This window comes from Pipistrellus hanaki (assembly GCF_964339955.1).
Source record: "Pipistrellus hanaki genome assembly, chromosome: 12".
Taxonomy (NCBI): domain Eukaryota; kingdom Metazoa; phylum Chordata; class Mammalia; order Chiroptera; family Vespertilionidae; genus Pipistrellus; species Pipistrellus hanaki.
The window spans coordinates 51,111,672-51,128,341 of NC_140514.1; the positions used below are offsets into that span (position 1 = coordinate 51,111,672).

General features: G+C 51.2%; 1 protein-coding gene across 5 annotated transcripts in view; it reads left to right on the top strand.

The window, feature by feature from the left end:
• The first annotated feature begins 2,235 nt into the window (after positions 1-2,235).
• Positions 2,236-16,670, top strand: part of LOC311630845 (uncharacterized protein) — a 124,481-nt gene continuing 110,046 nt past the window's right edge. For 3 of the 5 annotated variants that reach the window (XR_014796470.1, XR_014796471.1, XR_014796472.1), the window contains exon 1: positions 2,237-2,636. The gene's annotated coding sequence lies outside the window, so the exon portion shown is untranslated. Of the gene's footprint in view, positions 2,637-16,670 lie in introns of all 5 variants that reach the window. The other 2 variants (XM_084900308.1, XR_014796473.1) reach the window with 2 other exon arrangements.

Below are 16,670 nucleotides of genomic sequence, written 5' to 3' on the forward strand. Positions count from 1 at the left end.
TGCAGGTGCTGGCACCACCGGACCCGCTGCCTAACCGTGATCCTCTGCTGCTCGGGGTGGGGGTGGGGAGCCACTCCCCACAGCCACGCCCACTGGTCCCTCGAGGAAGCACACTGCAATGAATTGTGCAACAGATATGTCTACATTCCAGAAAAGCCAATATGTTCTACTCTCCTGGAAACCCCCCCAAAAATTTTTGCAAAAAATAAGACTATTTGGCCATTTAATTCATTTAATACAACTTTTACAGGGAACTTAAAGTACTTAGTATTGTCTTACAGAGAATGCACTGATTCTCCTGTTATAAGAACTGGGATACCCAACAGTAAACATGTATTTTTTTCCTACAATGAACCCAGCCATAAGTGAAGACAGGCCTACTGACCATTCTAGGGGGAAGGCCGCTGCACACACACACGTGTGCCCCTCCACACCCTAACCTCCTTATCTGCTCTCTGTGCTGGAAGAGTGTCAGAGTGGCCCACACAGCAGCAGGCACTAAGTCCAGAGGTTCTGCGTGTGTCACCCTCCAGAAACCTTGACCGGCCTGAGGCGGGCACAGCTGCTTTGCTGGCTTCTCAGAGAATGTGGGCACCCATGGATACTCCTCATAATTCACAAATATGGGAGGCTGCCTCACTGGGATCCTTCCTAAGACAACTGGGAGGGAGTGGCTACTCAGTTTGCAGGAAAAATATTTATCAATGATGTTTAAAAGTTCAGTTGTTATACCTTTTAATATTTAAATATAGCATATTCTTGAAGTCTGAAAGATGGATAGAAAGTATCTGGTAAGCCACTTGGTGCTGAAAACAGGGCACACACCCTCCTAATAAACAGCTGTCGACCCTAATAAAGAAGGTACCTACTAAGAAAGGCTTCTGATGGCGAACTGGGCTCAAATTCAAGAGCAACCCAGCAGCTATTTCTAAACTGGGGCCTGACATGCAAGCCACACTCAGCGAGAAGCCTGCACTGACCTGCCCGTCTCACTGTGTCCTGTCTTCCGAGCTGGCCCTCAGAAGGAGTTCTTGAGATCCTATTTCATCCAATAGGACTGAGTCTTCCCCCCTCCAATGGATCTGTGCAGCCATATTCCCATCAGCATCTTCACTGGTCAATTATAGCTGCTATATTCTAACCAATCAGGACAGTGCTTTTTGGACCAATCAAACATCAAGGCTCTGGAATCCTCATTTGCATGAAGACAGATATTCTGGGACCAGGGGTGGGGACATCTGTCTCTATAAGCCATGTCAGCTCTCTTCTGGCTTGGACAGCACACTTTCCCTGTTCACCAAAGACTGGAGACTGAGTTTCCCCGTAGCGGACCAAAGCATAGGAGAGCAGGCTGGCCAGAGGGCCACCTCCCACAGGCCCACCTACCACAGGGCCACCCCCCACAGGGCCACCTACCACAGGGCCACCCCCCACAGGGCCACCCCCCACAGGCCACCTCCCACAGGCCAACTCCCACAGGGCCACCCCCACAGGCCACCTACCACAGGGCCACCCCCACAGGCCCACCTCCCACAGGCCACCTACCACAGGGCCACCCCCACAGGCCCACCTCCCACAGGGCCACCCCCACAGGCCCACCTCCCACAGGCCACCTACCACAGGGCCACCCCCCACAGGGCCACCCCCCACAGGGCCACCCCCCACAGGGCCACCCCCCACAGGCCCACCTCCCACAGGCCACCTACCACAGGGCCACCCCCCACAGGGCCACCCCCCACAGGCCCACCTCCCACAGGCCACCTCCCATAGGCCACCTACCACAGGGCCACCCCCCACAGGCCACCTCCCACAGGCCACCTCCCAGAGGGCACAACAGCGGTGCTGTTTCATCACTGAGCTGCAACGCCATTGAGCTGGTCCACAATTAAGGTATTTGCATTGAATGTATTTCCTTCTTCACTGCACCCTACATTAAGAGTTCCTGTTGGCGCTGAATTGCACCAAAGACCATCCATGGAAGCAGCATGGAAGAGATCACGATTTGTAAATTCCACGATTTATCGATTAATCGCGTCAGAGGAAGATGTGCAGAAAGAAGCAGTAAGCCCAACCTGAAAGAGAAAGACACTATCCCACGCCTCTCCCTCCCTGAAATGCCCTGAGAAGCACAAGCGTTTTCTACATGGGCTTTGCGGTGCGTTACACAATGTCAGTGTATGTTTGAAATTCAAATGCTCATGAGAGTCAGATCCTTTTTCAGTTGTTCTCAACGGTCCCAAATAAAGCTGCACCCCTGGGGCGACATGTGAGCCTGGGTCTCACGGGGCCAGGAAGGCTGTCCTTCCAGGAAGGGCTGCACAGAGCCTGGGAACGGCCAGCCAGCTCACAAGAATGAAGAGAATGTCGGGAGAGGAAGTGGTGGCTGTGAGTCAGCATGAGTCACCTCGTTCCAATGAGAATGAAGACTGAGGTTTGTGCCTGTTTTCTCTCTCTCTCTCTCTTTTTTTTGGCTCAATCATACGGGCATCATTGGGATTGGAGGGAAATGAGTGACTGGATGGCCGTTGCTTTTTAAGTTTCAAACCGATTTTCCAGGTGGGCTGGGCCTGAGCCGGTGTCTGTCTCCTGTTCATTGCTGCCTGCTCCTGGAAGGTGGAGCCACCAGCTTCTCCCTGGTGAGTATGCTTCTGTCATTTTTATCACCATTTCTGCCAGAGGGTCTCTGCTGTGGCAAAGCTGCTGGCGTTTAGAGCGTTCAATGTGTTTCATTCAAACTTTGAGGAGCCCGAGTTTTAGAGAAGTGGCTGCTTCTGTCCCCACCCCCATAGCTACTGTATTTAGGCTGGTTGTGGGGAAGTTTCTGAGGTGGCTGTTGTGAGAACGTGGATGCTAATCAAATCTATAGTGTGTCGGCTTGGAAGAGACAGTGATGCTTGCCTGGAAGAGAAGCTGTTGGAGATCTTGTGTGAGCCACGGGGAAGCTCAGAGGGGAGGTGGGGGTCTGTGCTGGCCCGGGGTGCTGAGGTCGGGCGCTTCCGCCTCTCTGAGCTGGAGGAAACTGCCTTGAGCAATTTTTGGCCGCATGGTCTGAGCTGCAGGAACTACCAGGGAGAGGCAGAATTTTGGCTTCCCTCTCCAAAGGCGTATGAATGATTCTGCGAACTTACTGTATGTCTTTTCCTTTCCCCTTAACACTGAACCTCACCAACTGTAGCGGAATCAGAAAGAAAAGCTGCTGGCGGCTGGAGCAGGGGTGAGGACACGGTAGCTGAGCTGTGGAGGCCTGAGCTGGCCTTGATGTGTGTGTTTCTCAAACTGTTACTATTACGATCAGGCTTAGTTTGACTGTCAAGTAAAATCCGGGAAATATGTATTTATTTACATGTCGTTCTGGTTACTGTAAATGAAATCGGTTTAAATGTCATAAAGACCTCATGATAAACAATTTTGAATTTGCTTAAAAAGCTGCACATCAGAGAGTAGAGGATGACAGCACTTTTTCAGTACAGTCATTTGAGTGCCTGGGCTTTCTGGGTTAATAATGAGTCAGCACCCAGCTTCTAACCTCGGAGCAGCTAAGAAAAGGTTTGATCACCCCCAGCACAGCAAACTAGCTGGCTGCCCCCTCCAGGAGGATCTGGCTGTTGGGCCTTTGGGTTAAAATCAACTGTGGACACCTCCCTGTTTGGGTACCCCTTTCTCCCCCACCCCCCTGCCCCCAGCTTTTTGGTCCTTCCTCTTCTATGTGCCACTGAAAGGCCCCTTTGCTAACAGTCCCCAGGCCAGGCAGGACCAGCTCCTCTAGCCCATGGTGGTGAGTATACAGTTTGTTAAAGAAAAAATGCAGAGCTTATGACAGGCTGCTTATGTGGCTCAGGGCTGAAGCTGCATCTGGTGTCCTGTGATGTCACACCCACTGAGGGAGGGGCCAAGTGAGAGGCGCTCAGGGCTTGAGCTTCTAGCTGGCAGCTCTTGCATGTGTGTGTAGAGTGGAAGATTGCCCATTGGAAATCAGAGAGCAGGATTACCTTCCTCAAACCTTACTCTTCTCCATAATGTGAGAGAAGTGTCAAGGAAACTAAAAATAAAATAAGATAAAATAGCTGGGTTTTGCAGGCACGCAGCTCAGGGCCAAATGCAGTCCTGTTTGAATGTGTCCTGTCATCGAGTTCAGTTGGACCCACCCAGGACTGGGTTTCGTGCTTGGATGACTATGGGTTGAGTCCCAAGTCCCTCTGCCCTGCCTGTGAAGGGTGGCTGCCACCCTGAGGTGGTGCCTCAGAGCTCCCCACACGAGCACTTTCTCTTGTCCCCACTTCAGAGATCGCCTGTGTTGGGTGCGTGTTGATGCCCAGGTTCTGTGTCCTCATATTCTCCCGGGTAAATGCTATTGGGCAGTGGCTTGAGGTGCTGACTTTATCCTAGACATTGAGTGTCTTCCTTCATGTAGAATTTGGGCTGTTGTATGGAGGCTGGGGGTTGACTCAGCTTTTACCCATGAGAAAGAAGCCTGTGGTTAACTGATATTATTACTTTTGTAATCAGGAGGGAGAGTTAATGTAAAAGATCAGAAATAAGGCCATGAGCATGTCTGAAAATAGAGCATTTATTATATAATCTGCTTTGTCGTTTTCCCAACTATCGAGAAGAGTCAATTCTGAATGTGGATGGGCAGCAAGGGAAGAGGAGAGCATTCTGAAAGAAATTGAGCAGATACTTACAGGACATTTTTGCAGAAAGAAAGCACTAACAGTTTGACCATATCTGGAAGTTGCCTAGAGCCCTGTGGTCAGGCGCCCTCAGCCTAGGAACTATCTTCTGGCTTGCTGACTCTATCTTCATTCTATCCTCACCAGCACCTGACTTCCTGCTGGTAGGCTTCCATGGTACCTGACGACAGGTGTCTCCACCACTGCTGCCTTGTGGTGAGCTCACCCTTATGTTGAACAAGTTACTTAACTTCTTGGTGTCCCACCTTTCTCATGGTGAAATGTAAATGGTGATGGTATCTGCTTTGGGGATTCCTGTGATGATCATGATGATTGCTTTTCACAGGGGTGGGGAACATCTGGCCCATGGGCCATAGAAGGCCCAAGAAATCATTTGGTCTGGCCCTACGAAGGCGTTAGGAGTGAGCTAATGAAATGTTTGGCGAAATACAGCAGGCTAATTTTTAAGTAGATAGTTTTGTATGGCTCACGAATGATGTTATAAATATCCAAATGGCCCTTGGTAGAAAAAAAGATTCTCCACCCCTGGTTTAGCACATGAGTTACAGGAGCTTTAATAACTGTGAAGTGCACATTCACTGACTCAGAAATATAACAAATACATTTGTACTTCTACCTGGGCTCTGCCCTGCGGGCATCCATAGGAATTAGCTCTCATGCCCCTGACATAGAGTCCTTTTGTGTCATCAATTCCAGGGAGTGTTCTGCCTTTGCAACACATTTACTGATCCAGTAAATGGGGAATGCTTCTTGGCTCTTTCCTGGGGTTCCAGATGTCAGGATAGTCATCACCATCACATCATCCTCACAATCACCATCATCATCATCATTATTACCATCACCACCATCATCATCACCATCACTGTCATCAGCAATATCCTTACAATAAGAACAGCTCCATTTTTTTTATAATATACTTTATTTGAATTTTTACAGAGAGGAAGGGAGAGAGATAGAGAGCTAGAAACATCGATGAGAGAGAAACATTGACCAGCTGCCTCTTGCACACCCCTTACCGGGGATGTGCCCGCAACCAATGTACATGCCCTTGACCGGAATCGAACCTGGGACCTTTCAGTCTGCAGACCAACGCTCTACCACTGAGCCAAACCAGTTTCGGCTGAACAGCTCCAATTTTATTCAGCTCAACTGCATTACAGTAAATTTCTGTGACTACCTTTACCTCCCAACACACACACACACACATCCTGGACAAGAGGAAGGGGGGCTAACAGTTACTCAACTCCCTTGAAGTCCAGGATTCCCAGGCAAGTGTATCAGGCAGAGCACGGCCCTCACCCTCAGCATGGGAGTGGAGTCAGAGAAGCCGGGGAGGGGAGTTCTGGGTGTGATTCAGCAGACTGAGGCCATAGGCCAAACAATGAGGACCGGAGCCTCAAGCCTGCCCCCAGGGCGGAAGTAGTACTCATGCTTCCTGTCTAAAGCCAGCTACAGTCAACTTCTGGTTATTTGAAAATCATCACCGTTCATGGAGCTGACTCATATTGAAAATATTAAATAAGACACTTCAAACTAAAACCACAGTGCACAGAACTTGGCCTTTCCTTGCCAGTTCATGAAGTGCCTTGGAGCCAAATCAACACACTCATTCTGCTCAGCTGCCCTCCCTGGTGTTGACCCAGCAAAGGAAGGCAGCCGGCACTTCACACCTCTCCTTCGGAGACTTTGGGAGTGGAGTGCCAAGCCTTGCCAGGATGTGTGGGTCAGTTGTAACCGGTGCTCACATGGGGGGACTTTTCCCCTGTGCCACAACCCAGAGGGTCCTCTCTGCCACAAGCAGTGGGTGGGCAGTGGTGGGCTCAGCCCAGGGCTCCTCATTGGTGTGGGAGAGTTCTGGTTAGACCACAGAGCCAGGAAAGGGAAGTCAACCCAGGTCGGAAGGAAGTAGGACACCGGACAAGGAGCCAGAAGCAGGCGTGGCTGGTCTCAGAAGATTCCTCTGATTTTTTTTTTTTTAATCCTCAGCTGTGGATATGCTTTTATTGATTTTTAGAGAGTGATGAAATGGGGGGTGGGGGTGGGAAGAGAAGCATCGATGTAAGAAAGAAACATCTATCCTTTGCCCCCCAAATAGAGATTGAACCCTAAACCTAGGTATGTGCCCAGACCAGGAATCAAACCTGCAACTTCTCAGATAATGTTCCAAGCAACTGAGCCACCAGCTAGGGCTTTTTTAAAATGGGTTTTGTTGCACCTTGTATAGTTGGAAAAGCTACCATATTTTCCTGTGTATAAGACGACTTTTGAAACTAGTAAAAAGACTGCTCAGATTGGCCAGAGTCAGAGAGGCGGTCTATTAAAAAAAGAACTGGTGTTGCCTCGGAAGTGGGGGGTAGTCTTATACAGCGAATATAGGCCTAAACCTATGTTTTAACTGTAAAAGTAGGGGGTCGTCTTATACACCGGTAATGTCTATGGCCAATCTCATCCATTCCCTGCTTATCTTTTGCTTTCAGGATTGACCATCCTGCAGGTGAGGGCTTCTGCCACAGACTTCCAGCCCTGTCCTTTCAAAAATTTATTGTACTGAAAGTGTTGGAATTTTTAATGAGGTTAGGAACGTACCGTTTTAGCTGTTCTCAATGGACAAATAACACAGAGTGCGAGGGATGCAGCCATAATTCAGCTAGATATAAATAAAAGCTAAAAAACAGCAGTGTTTCCCACCAGTGTCAGCTTTACTTTCTTTCAGACGGAAAAGATAGAAGGCAGACTGCCCAGGGCGAGGGTCCATAGGCAGCCTGTCACCCATCTCCCTGCTCTGCTGTCTTAGCATCCGCCTCCTTCCTCAGAGTTGTCTATGGCTTTAAGAAAGTGCTGGGGCTTTGGCCATCACCACTGCATTCCATACAGAGGGGAAGGGCCCGGGTTGGGTGGGGACGATAAAAGGTTAAGTATTCTGGATGCCAGGCTCCCTTGAGGACCTTCCTAGAATCCCCAGCGGAGCCTCTGTCTCCACTGCTCAGGGACTGTGCTCTCCGCCAAGGAGCCTGGGAAATGGCATTTTCTAACTGGGCACTTTGCTGCCCCTGACGACACAGGAACATGGATGCAGATTGGCAACAGGCAGCCCCTGACAGAGTGCTCCTGAAGGCAACCGGGTTCGAGTCCTGTCAGCTCACTTGGGGACCAGCCCTGGGCCCTCTGTGACCAGGGTCCTTTCTGTGAAATAACCACATGACTCTCACCGGACGTGCCGAGAGCGTGTAGAGCTGAATCCCTAGCTGCAAGGCCTTCTTCGAACGACTGGGAGGAGGGCATTCAAAGGGCAGAAATCATGGTTTGATGTTGGTGTTATGTCTAAAGAGGATTTCTTTTTATTCATGCTTTCTGCAAATATTTATCACGTATCCAATAATACAATGATTATCCAAACACTGCCTCATTCATTGTGTGCTTGCTTGGCACCAGGCTCTGCTCTGGGTGCTTTGCAAATATGACCTCACTTAGTCCTGGGGACTAAGTCAGACATCACACCCTTCCAGTCCCGGTGCGGCCAGGGAGCTGTCCAGGCCTGGCTTTAGAGGCGGGAGGGACGGTGCAGCAAAGGGCAGAGTGGCTGAAGCAGAAGGGGCACAGGTTCAAGGGGCAGGCTTCATTCCTATCCTTCTACCTGATCCAAGGCCAGAGAAGGTGACGCCTCACAACCTCATCACCTGGTGGCACAATTAGGGCCCTGAGGACAAGATGCATTTGCTAGTCAGCCTATAGGTCCACTAAGGGGTGTGTTGGGGTGTTAGGGTCCCGCTGTGTGGAGCTGCCTTACCTGCCTCTGGTATAAGGGCCAGTGACCTACTTGGCCCCCGGTGCTTTGCCTTTGTGGCCCTTCCTCATGAGGACTCAGTCATGTCATGACAGTCTTAGTATAAAAATGAATGTTATCCAGACGAGAATCACTCTTACATATTCATTTTCATTGTATGTGGTGTTTTCTTCTGATTTCGAAATAAACGGAAACATTGTATTTTAAGAGTACTGTCTCCCTGTGCCCAGGGCAGAGGTCAGCCCTGGGAGGGCTAGACCACCCAGGAAGGGCCTTGTCACAGAGACAGGCTGGTCCCTGGGGGGCAGCCCCTTGCCTATGGGTCCGGGACTTGCTCCTGGCCACTCCCCCGGGAGCCGTGCTGTTTGCTCCAGCCCCGGGGACGGCGTTGGTGGGAGGCCAGGCAGGGTGATGAGGCCACGGCTGGAGCTCAGCCAGCTACCCGGGATGTGGCAACTTGCTCAGCTCCTGCAGGCCTCGGTTTCCCGTCTAAACTAGGATCACGGGTATCATTACCACAGAGGGCTATTTTGAGGATGAAGAGAGTCACTGCATGAAAAATTCTTAGAAAAAGCCTAGCACATCCTGGGTATGCAACAGCGCTCGCAGTTGGTGGGAACTGATACCCTTTTGCCATTTAGTCCTGACTGAGGAGTCTTTCTTGGGGCCCAGACCTCCACCCCCGCAGTGGCCTATTCTTGCCAGCTTTGGCCTCCCAGGAATTACAGTCCTGCCTCTGAAGTGCATTTCCTGCAAGGCCAAGGGCAGCGTGAGATGTAGAGCCCTGGACAGCTGGGGAAATAAGTTCAATTTTCCATTCATTCATTCACTCACTCATTCATTCATTTATTCATTCTTCAACAAATGTTATGGAGATTGAGGGCAGATGGTTGTGAGGAGGCGGTGGGAGGAGGGGTGCAGGCAGTGCAGGATGGCCCTCTCTGTCTGGGGTGAGCTAAAGCTCCCTCTGATGAGAAAGCATTTGAGTGGCGATCCCACAGGAGTAGGCATATGCATTTGCTTTGTTTTCCCTGGATGGATAAGACAGTTAATGAGAGTCCATCTCCCCTCCATATCTGTGTCCTCAAAGGAGTCGGGGAGCCTCTAGCCTCTCTGACCCTCTGTATGCCTGGGGAGGTGCCCAACAGCCCGCACTTGGGTTCAAAGGCACTGCTTTCCACAGCAGCCCCTCTACTTGAGCACCCAGGGTCCCATCTCCATTTCACCACTTCTCTCCTTCCGGAGACAGCACAGCAAAGCCCTCACTGCCCCGTACCCGGAATGACCCCACTTGCTTTCTGGCATTTGCATATTTTGGACCCAGCTCTGCACCCAAAGCCACTCCTCACACCGTGACAATGATTACGGCCATAATTTAACACAGTCAGTAACAGTCACTGAGCAATTATTCTGCTTCCATCCTTCCGAGTCACAGCACAAGCCCGGCTCCATCCACCCGGAGCCCGCCAGCTGTGGGGCATGGCCTCAGGTTCACTCTTCCTTCTTCCCGCCGTTCCTGAGAGACAGAGCGAGGGGACCAGCACCCTCCCCCTGGGTTGCCCTCTGGGCACAAACGGCAGGTTTCTGCTGTCCCTCTTCACATGGGCAGTGGCCTCCCTTGTCCTGACTGAGGTTCTGGCCAGCATGCCCATCGCTGGACCCCCACTATGCACACAGTCAGGCTGACTTCCCTGACTGTGGGGACCGGTGGGAAGCCACATCTCCCCCATTTTGCATTTGAGAAGCTGGCTTTGTGCCTGCTTCTTAACCTAGGTAGAACTTCACATTATTTTTAGTTTCATCTTCTAGATTTGGCCCATATATTCTCTCACATAATACGTAAACGGCACAGCACGCACAAGTCGGAGAGGTATCCCTGTTACACCTTGACCTGAAGACCGCGGGTGAGTGCAGCCCAGAGCAGAGCCCGGTGGCCTCCGCCAGGGATTGCCTGCAGGTTGCCGGTGTCCAGCCTGTAGGGGCAGCTCACCTGCTGCGAGGTTTCACTGATGTGGATGAAGGAGCAACAAAACATATCACACAATCGAATGTGTGCTGTGATTCCCTGTGATTGTGGCTCTTCCACAAAATACCACAGCCTGGGTGAGTCTATTTTGAAGAAGTGGTGTTAGAAGAAGTTTAAGTTTAAAAAATTTGGCTCTCGAAAGAAATTTCAATCGTTGTACTGTTGATATTTGGCTCTGTTGACTAAGGAGTTTGCTGACCACTGCTCTTGACAAACAGGGTGGGTAATGAGAGACTCAGCCATCCTGTCTCTCCTCCTCTCACCCCCTCGAGATGCAAGAGCTCCTGGCACACAAGCTAGCCCTGCACAGCCAGTAATCAGGTACTAGCTGCAGGTTACCTGAAACATCCAGCGCATTCGAAGGCTCTGTTGTCCACGATTGTTGTTTCAGTCCTTGGAGTCTGCGGGTCGGGTGCATTTCATTTGCCTCAGATCTGCCTTTCGGGCTGGCGAGCTGGGGAGCTGGTGTGGCTGAGCTGGGCCTGACAGTCGTGGCTGTCTCTGTGCGGCCATGCTTTGAAGTCCCCAGAGGACAGAGGGAAGCACAGGATGAGTGCAGGCTGCCACCCAGCCACCGAGAGGTGACTGCCAGCCAGGAGGCTCCCAATCGCTGTCTCCCCCAGAGCGGTGTCACCGTCTCCCCTCACCGCGGAGGCATCACAGGGGGCAATTGTTCTCCATATTGCAGGGAATGGAATGTTCCAGAATTATCTGAGTGAACCAATTAAAAATATGATTGCAGTTTCTCCCTGCTCTGCTGGTGGGAAAGAGGGGCCCCTTGGTTTTCATGGGGGTGTTTAATTTATATCTCCTGCAGTCTTAGGGGAGACTAATCATGGGGCCTGCAATGCAGGCACTGAATCCATTTCATTTTGAAATGCTCCTGGCAGCCGTAGCGATGAGTCTAATATTTATGGGGCCTCTCATGGGCCAGGCGCGTGCTGGCTGCTTCACATTGGTAACGTGTTGAACCCCCTCTTCCCTGTTTCCTCCCGAGGCCCTGGCTGCAGATGAGCAGACGGAGGCTCTGAAGAATTGGAGGGTGCACAGCTCAAGGCAGAGCTAGAGCTCCTGCCTTCATCCCAAACACCTCGATCCAAGAGGGGTCAAACTCTGGCCTTGCCGGATAGTATTTCCCAAGACTGCACGCAGGTTAAAGCCTTTGGAGTCACCAAGCCTGCTGTTCCCACAAACACTACCACAATCCTTTCTGCTGTTCTCGAGAGAACTGGCTTGTGTATTCCAAGCACAGCAGCCCTGCATTCGGGGCTGCCCACCATCCGGAATGGCAACGGGTGGTCGTAGTGCCACTTCAATGCCAATAGGAATCCCCAACTTGAGGTGCGGTGAAGGAGGAAATGTTACTTACTACAAAATAGCTCAATTATGATACAGCAGGGGTGTGAAGGCGGCCAGGGCCAGGACACCCTGGCTAGACAGCTCTGCTACACGGTGGTCTGTCCCTCTCTGGTGTGGCCTGCACTGCTCTGTGCGGGTCCAGAGAGGGACAGTGGCCTGCACCGATTCTCTGCTAGGCCTGCACTGCTCTGTGCCAGCCTGCTAAGCCTGCACTGCTCTGCCCGCTCTGCTCTAGGGAGGCATCCTCTTCAGTCTTCGCTGGAAAGGAGAAGCGCACTCCACCAGCCACAGGGGAACTGGCTTATACAGACAGAAGTCCTTACTCCTACTCCCTGGTTGGCTCATCCTCCTGCAAATGAGGGATCCAAATCTTCGAGGTTTGTTGGCTTAAAAGGCACTCTCCTGATTGGTCAGAAATGAGTTGCTATGATTGCTCCTGAAAAAGCTGATGGATATAGCTGCATAGCTCCTATTGGATGGAGAAAGGCTCAGTCCTACCGGCTGAAACAGGATTCCAGGAACTCCTTTATAAGGGTTGGCTCTGTTGGCAGGAACACAGTGCCGGCAGGCAGTTCAGTGCAGGCTTCTCCCTGAAGTGCAGTTTGCATGAGAGGCTCCTGTGTAGAAATGGCTGTTGTTGTTTTTTTGTTTGTTTTTTGTTTTGTTTTTTAATTTGAGGCTAATTAACCAGCAGGAGCCATTTTTAATAGGTATCTTCTTTCTCAGGGTCCACAGGGTTCAAGTGGGGGTCCCCTCTCCCCCTCCTGGGGGAAGGGGTCAAGGGGGCAGTGGAAAGGCCCTTGGTGCAGGAGAGGCACCGTGTGGACTCTCTGCCCCAGGGGAGCCCAGAGGACCAGGGGTGAGTTGCCAGCATCAGGGCCAGGCTGTTCTGAGACATGATCCCTGGGGCTGTACTCCACGGGAAGGCAGGCGTGGGCCAGAGAGGTGAGCGGCAACATGGATGCTGTCTCATGAGGGTTCCAGACCCCCTGACACCAAATCATATTTACAGACAAAGGGACGAGGAAATGGAGGCCAGGTGCTCACAGAATTCATCTCAGAAATCTTTTACATTAAGCAAACCTCCCTGGCAAATGGGTGCTCTTGCTGTGGCCCAGCACAAACACCGCTGGGCCTGGCATGCCTCTAAGGCTCTGGCACATTGAGCTCACCCAGCAACCCCAGTGAGGATCCCATTTTCTCAGAAGAAGCAGTGCCTGAGGTCACAGAGCCAATGAATGGGGGTGCCATTGTCCCAGGCCAACCAGCTCTCGGCCCCAGCAGCTCAGCTGACAGCTGACCCCTCCGCCTGGGCCTGCCGGCTTCCTGGATCTTGTCCCTGAGCTCTCGGGGACCAGCCACCAGCCTGCAGAGGTACGGCAGCCTCCTTCCCAGGCCAGGCCCGGAGCCCCCTGAGAGGCCCTTCCCAATGGGAGCGGTTTGATCACCAAGAGCGTTTTTGTTTCTTATTAATTTATTTACTTATTTCTTTATTTCTTAAATTAAGTGACATTAATCCACATGAACATATAGGTTGCAGGTGTGGATTACTAAATTACAAAATCTGTGTAATGGATAAGCAGCAGGGTTCTGAGCTGCCTGGAATACCACACTTTCAACAGCCTTTCCCGTGCCTCTTCCTAGCACCCACATTGCTCTGATGGAGAAGGAGGTGAAGGGCCTGTATTTTTTGAGGCAGCTTATTCCAGGGAACTGGTTTGGGAGGAAATGACAGGAGAATGAGTGGGAGCCCAGACTTTGTGAGCCATCATTTCGACCTCTGCGTGTGTTATGGGGTGAATTGCGTCTCACCGAAATTTCTATGCTGAAGTCCTACCCTGCCAACGACTTCGAATGAGACCTTATTTGGAAGTAGAGTCATTGTAGATGTAATTGGTTAAGATGACGTCCTACTGGAGTCCGTGGCTCCTATCCCATATGACAGGGGTCCCTTCAAGACGGGGGATTTGCACACAGGGCCCCCCCCCCCAACACACACACACACAGGGGACACCACGTGAGGACTGTGGTGATGCTGCCTCAGCCAAGGACCCACCAGAGGCAGGCGAAGGCGGAACCGATTCTCTAGAGGGAGCAAGGCCTGAGCCAACTTAACCTGTGACTTCTCGCCTTCAGACATGTCTGTGCTTCGAGGCCCGTGGGGTTCTCTCACAGTGTCTCTAGGAGACGGAGACAGTGAGCACCTTTCTCCACGCTGCGGGGCACCCTCCGCCATCAGGGCCCGCTCAGGTCTGGTCTGCGGCCCGTGGATGAGTGAGCCAGCCCTACGCACAGAGTCATGTTTGATTTGAGTGAATAAAATGCTCTCACGTTAACGTCCTCTGAACTGCAGAAACCTAGAGGTTAAAACCCAAAATTTGCTCTTTACATTTGCTTTGGGGGGAAAATAAGAAAGGAAAGGAAAGGCAAAACAAAACAGAAAAAACATGACTTGGTCTTTGCTGTGACAGGACCCTGCCTTGCACAGGTCCCAGTGCAGAGCTTTGGGGCTTGCTCCTGGGTGGGCAGCTGAGCCATGGCCCCACGGCCCTATGGCCCCAGGCCCCACGTGAGGACAGCAATCCAGAAGCCCCGGGGCCGGAACTTGACACAGCGACACCCTCTGGCCCCTCCCTCCCCGCGGGTGCCCTCCCCGCAGTCCCAGAGCCAGGCAGAGGCTCCGCCACCGCGTGGCCAGCAGGTCACGTTCTCTGCAGGGACTTTTCGCAGAGGTTCCTGATTACTGAGCAAGGGTGACTTCAAGCCCAACGCACACCCTGGGTCAGCTAGCGCTTCAGAAAAACAGGAACTGCTAATTCACGAGAATTTGAAGAAAAAAAGACTTTAAAGAACTGAGACGTTGCCACATTATAGCGAAAGAAGGTCAGGTTTGGGAAATGACAAAAAACGAGCCATTTTCACCTTGAGAACCCAGGGGAGCCAGGGAGTCGGTTACACAAGCTGTAACCACACACAAACACAGCATTTCTTATAACAGGGGCATTTACAGTCAAGAAGCTGCTTTCAGAGTATTTCGTGGAAAGTTATTTTAGGAACAAGGGTCGCCTTCAGCAATGACTTCGTCAGAGAATGAAACCTGACTTCAAAGTCAGGAGCCCCGGAGCCCAGACACAGCCGGAGCGGCGGCCAGTGGAGGACACGTGCTCCGCCTCGCAGGGGCCCGGGGCCGGCACGGAGGGTGCCCTTGGGGCTGAGCAGGGGACACAGCCACGGTTGGGGACCCCTGGTTGCCACAGTTTGCTGCTACAACTGCCAGCTTTTACACCTTTCAATAATTTCCTTATCGTACAATTCAGGGCATTATTTGAAACAAGGCAAAAAGTACGTGTAAAAAACTATTATGTCTGTGGGATGTGAACGTCTTGCTCCTTTAGGTAATATCTGAAGGAAATACCAGTGTGCAGGCGGGAGGGGTCCTGGGGGTGGAGGGGCTGGGTGAAGGCCCAGGACAGAGCAAGGGCTTGCTGGGGCCACTGGGTGGGGAGGCGTCCAGATATCATGCATCTGGCGGCAATTTCAGGAAGAAAGGCTAGAGAGGAAACGATGCCCATATTCCTACTGCAGTGCTGTTCAGGCTGTTTCCTCCCAGGCCTGTATCCTATGTAATAAAGAGCTAATATGCTAATTAGACCACAGGGGGAACCACCTTCCGGATCTACCAGTGGGCAGGCCTGCGAGGGCCGAGGCAACTGGGGCGCTAGAGGGCCAAGCCCCTTACACGAATTTCGTGCATCAGGCCTCTAGTTTATTTAATAATTGCATAAGTAGTATAATTACTATTTAAAGGTTAGAATAGTAGAATTCATTGGAACCGTTTACTCATTTGTTGTGGTCATCTATCTTCAATCACAAGTGTCTCTCTTCAGAGGGCTCTGCCTTTAGGGTGTCTTTCAATGTTGCCCTCACTGCTGAAGAGATTTATGACATAAATCTGATGCAATTGTAGCTGTGCACTGAAAACAAACAAACAAACAAGCATAAAAAAAAAAAAAAAACACACTAAAGGATGAAACCCAGCTTTCAGAAACACTGATTTTTAAACACAACTATATAAAGTAGCAGACTGTTCCAGGGAGAGCTGGTGTGAAGGAGGTTTGTGGCCTGCTAGCTGTGCTTTTATAAATGTCCTGCTCATATTCTTTACTCTCTTCTTTTGTTTGCTTGAGGTTCTCTAAGACCTCTTCTACTACGTATTCTAATATTCTGGGTTTAAATGTTTGGTAGAAATGTTTTCTCTCAGTCTGTTGTTGAATTTTTACTTTTGTTTTTACTGAGTCTTAGGTCACAGAAATACTTTTTTTTTTTTTTTGAGGAAAATCAGCTGACACTTTTATTGTTTTGAGGGGAAAGGGACTGCTCAGGGGGTCTTGGTGGGGACCCTCAGGAGCTCTTGGTGGGCAGGCTGCTTCCTCTGCACCATCGCGGGCTTCAGGCTATGCAGGGGGCACTGGCCCAGCGGATGGGGTCCATGTGCAGATCTGGAGGTGCTTGTTCTTGCAGATCACGTGCTGGACACTGCTCAGGGTGGCCCAAGCTTTTTTGTTGATGGCAGTCTGCCTGTAGGAGGTGGCTGACTTTCGCTAGCCCATCTCTACTTCATGATGACCAGCATACCTTTGCCATTGGCCACTGGCTCCACACTTACCATTCAGGGGTGAGTTGGCAGGTTGTAGCAGCAGAAGGAGTTTCGGGCCTTGAGTTATGGGTTATTGGTTATTGGACTCAGGGCGTGGTCTGCTGCCTCCTGCACACCCCCTACTGGGGATTGAGCCCTCAACCCAGGCATGTG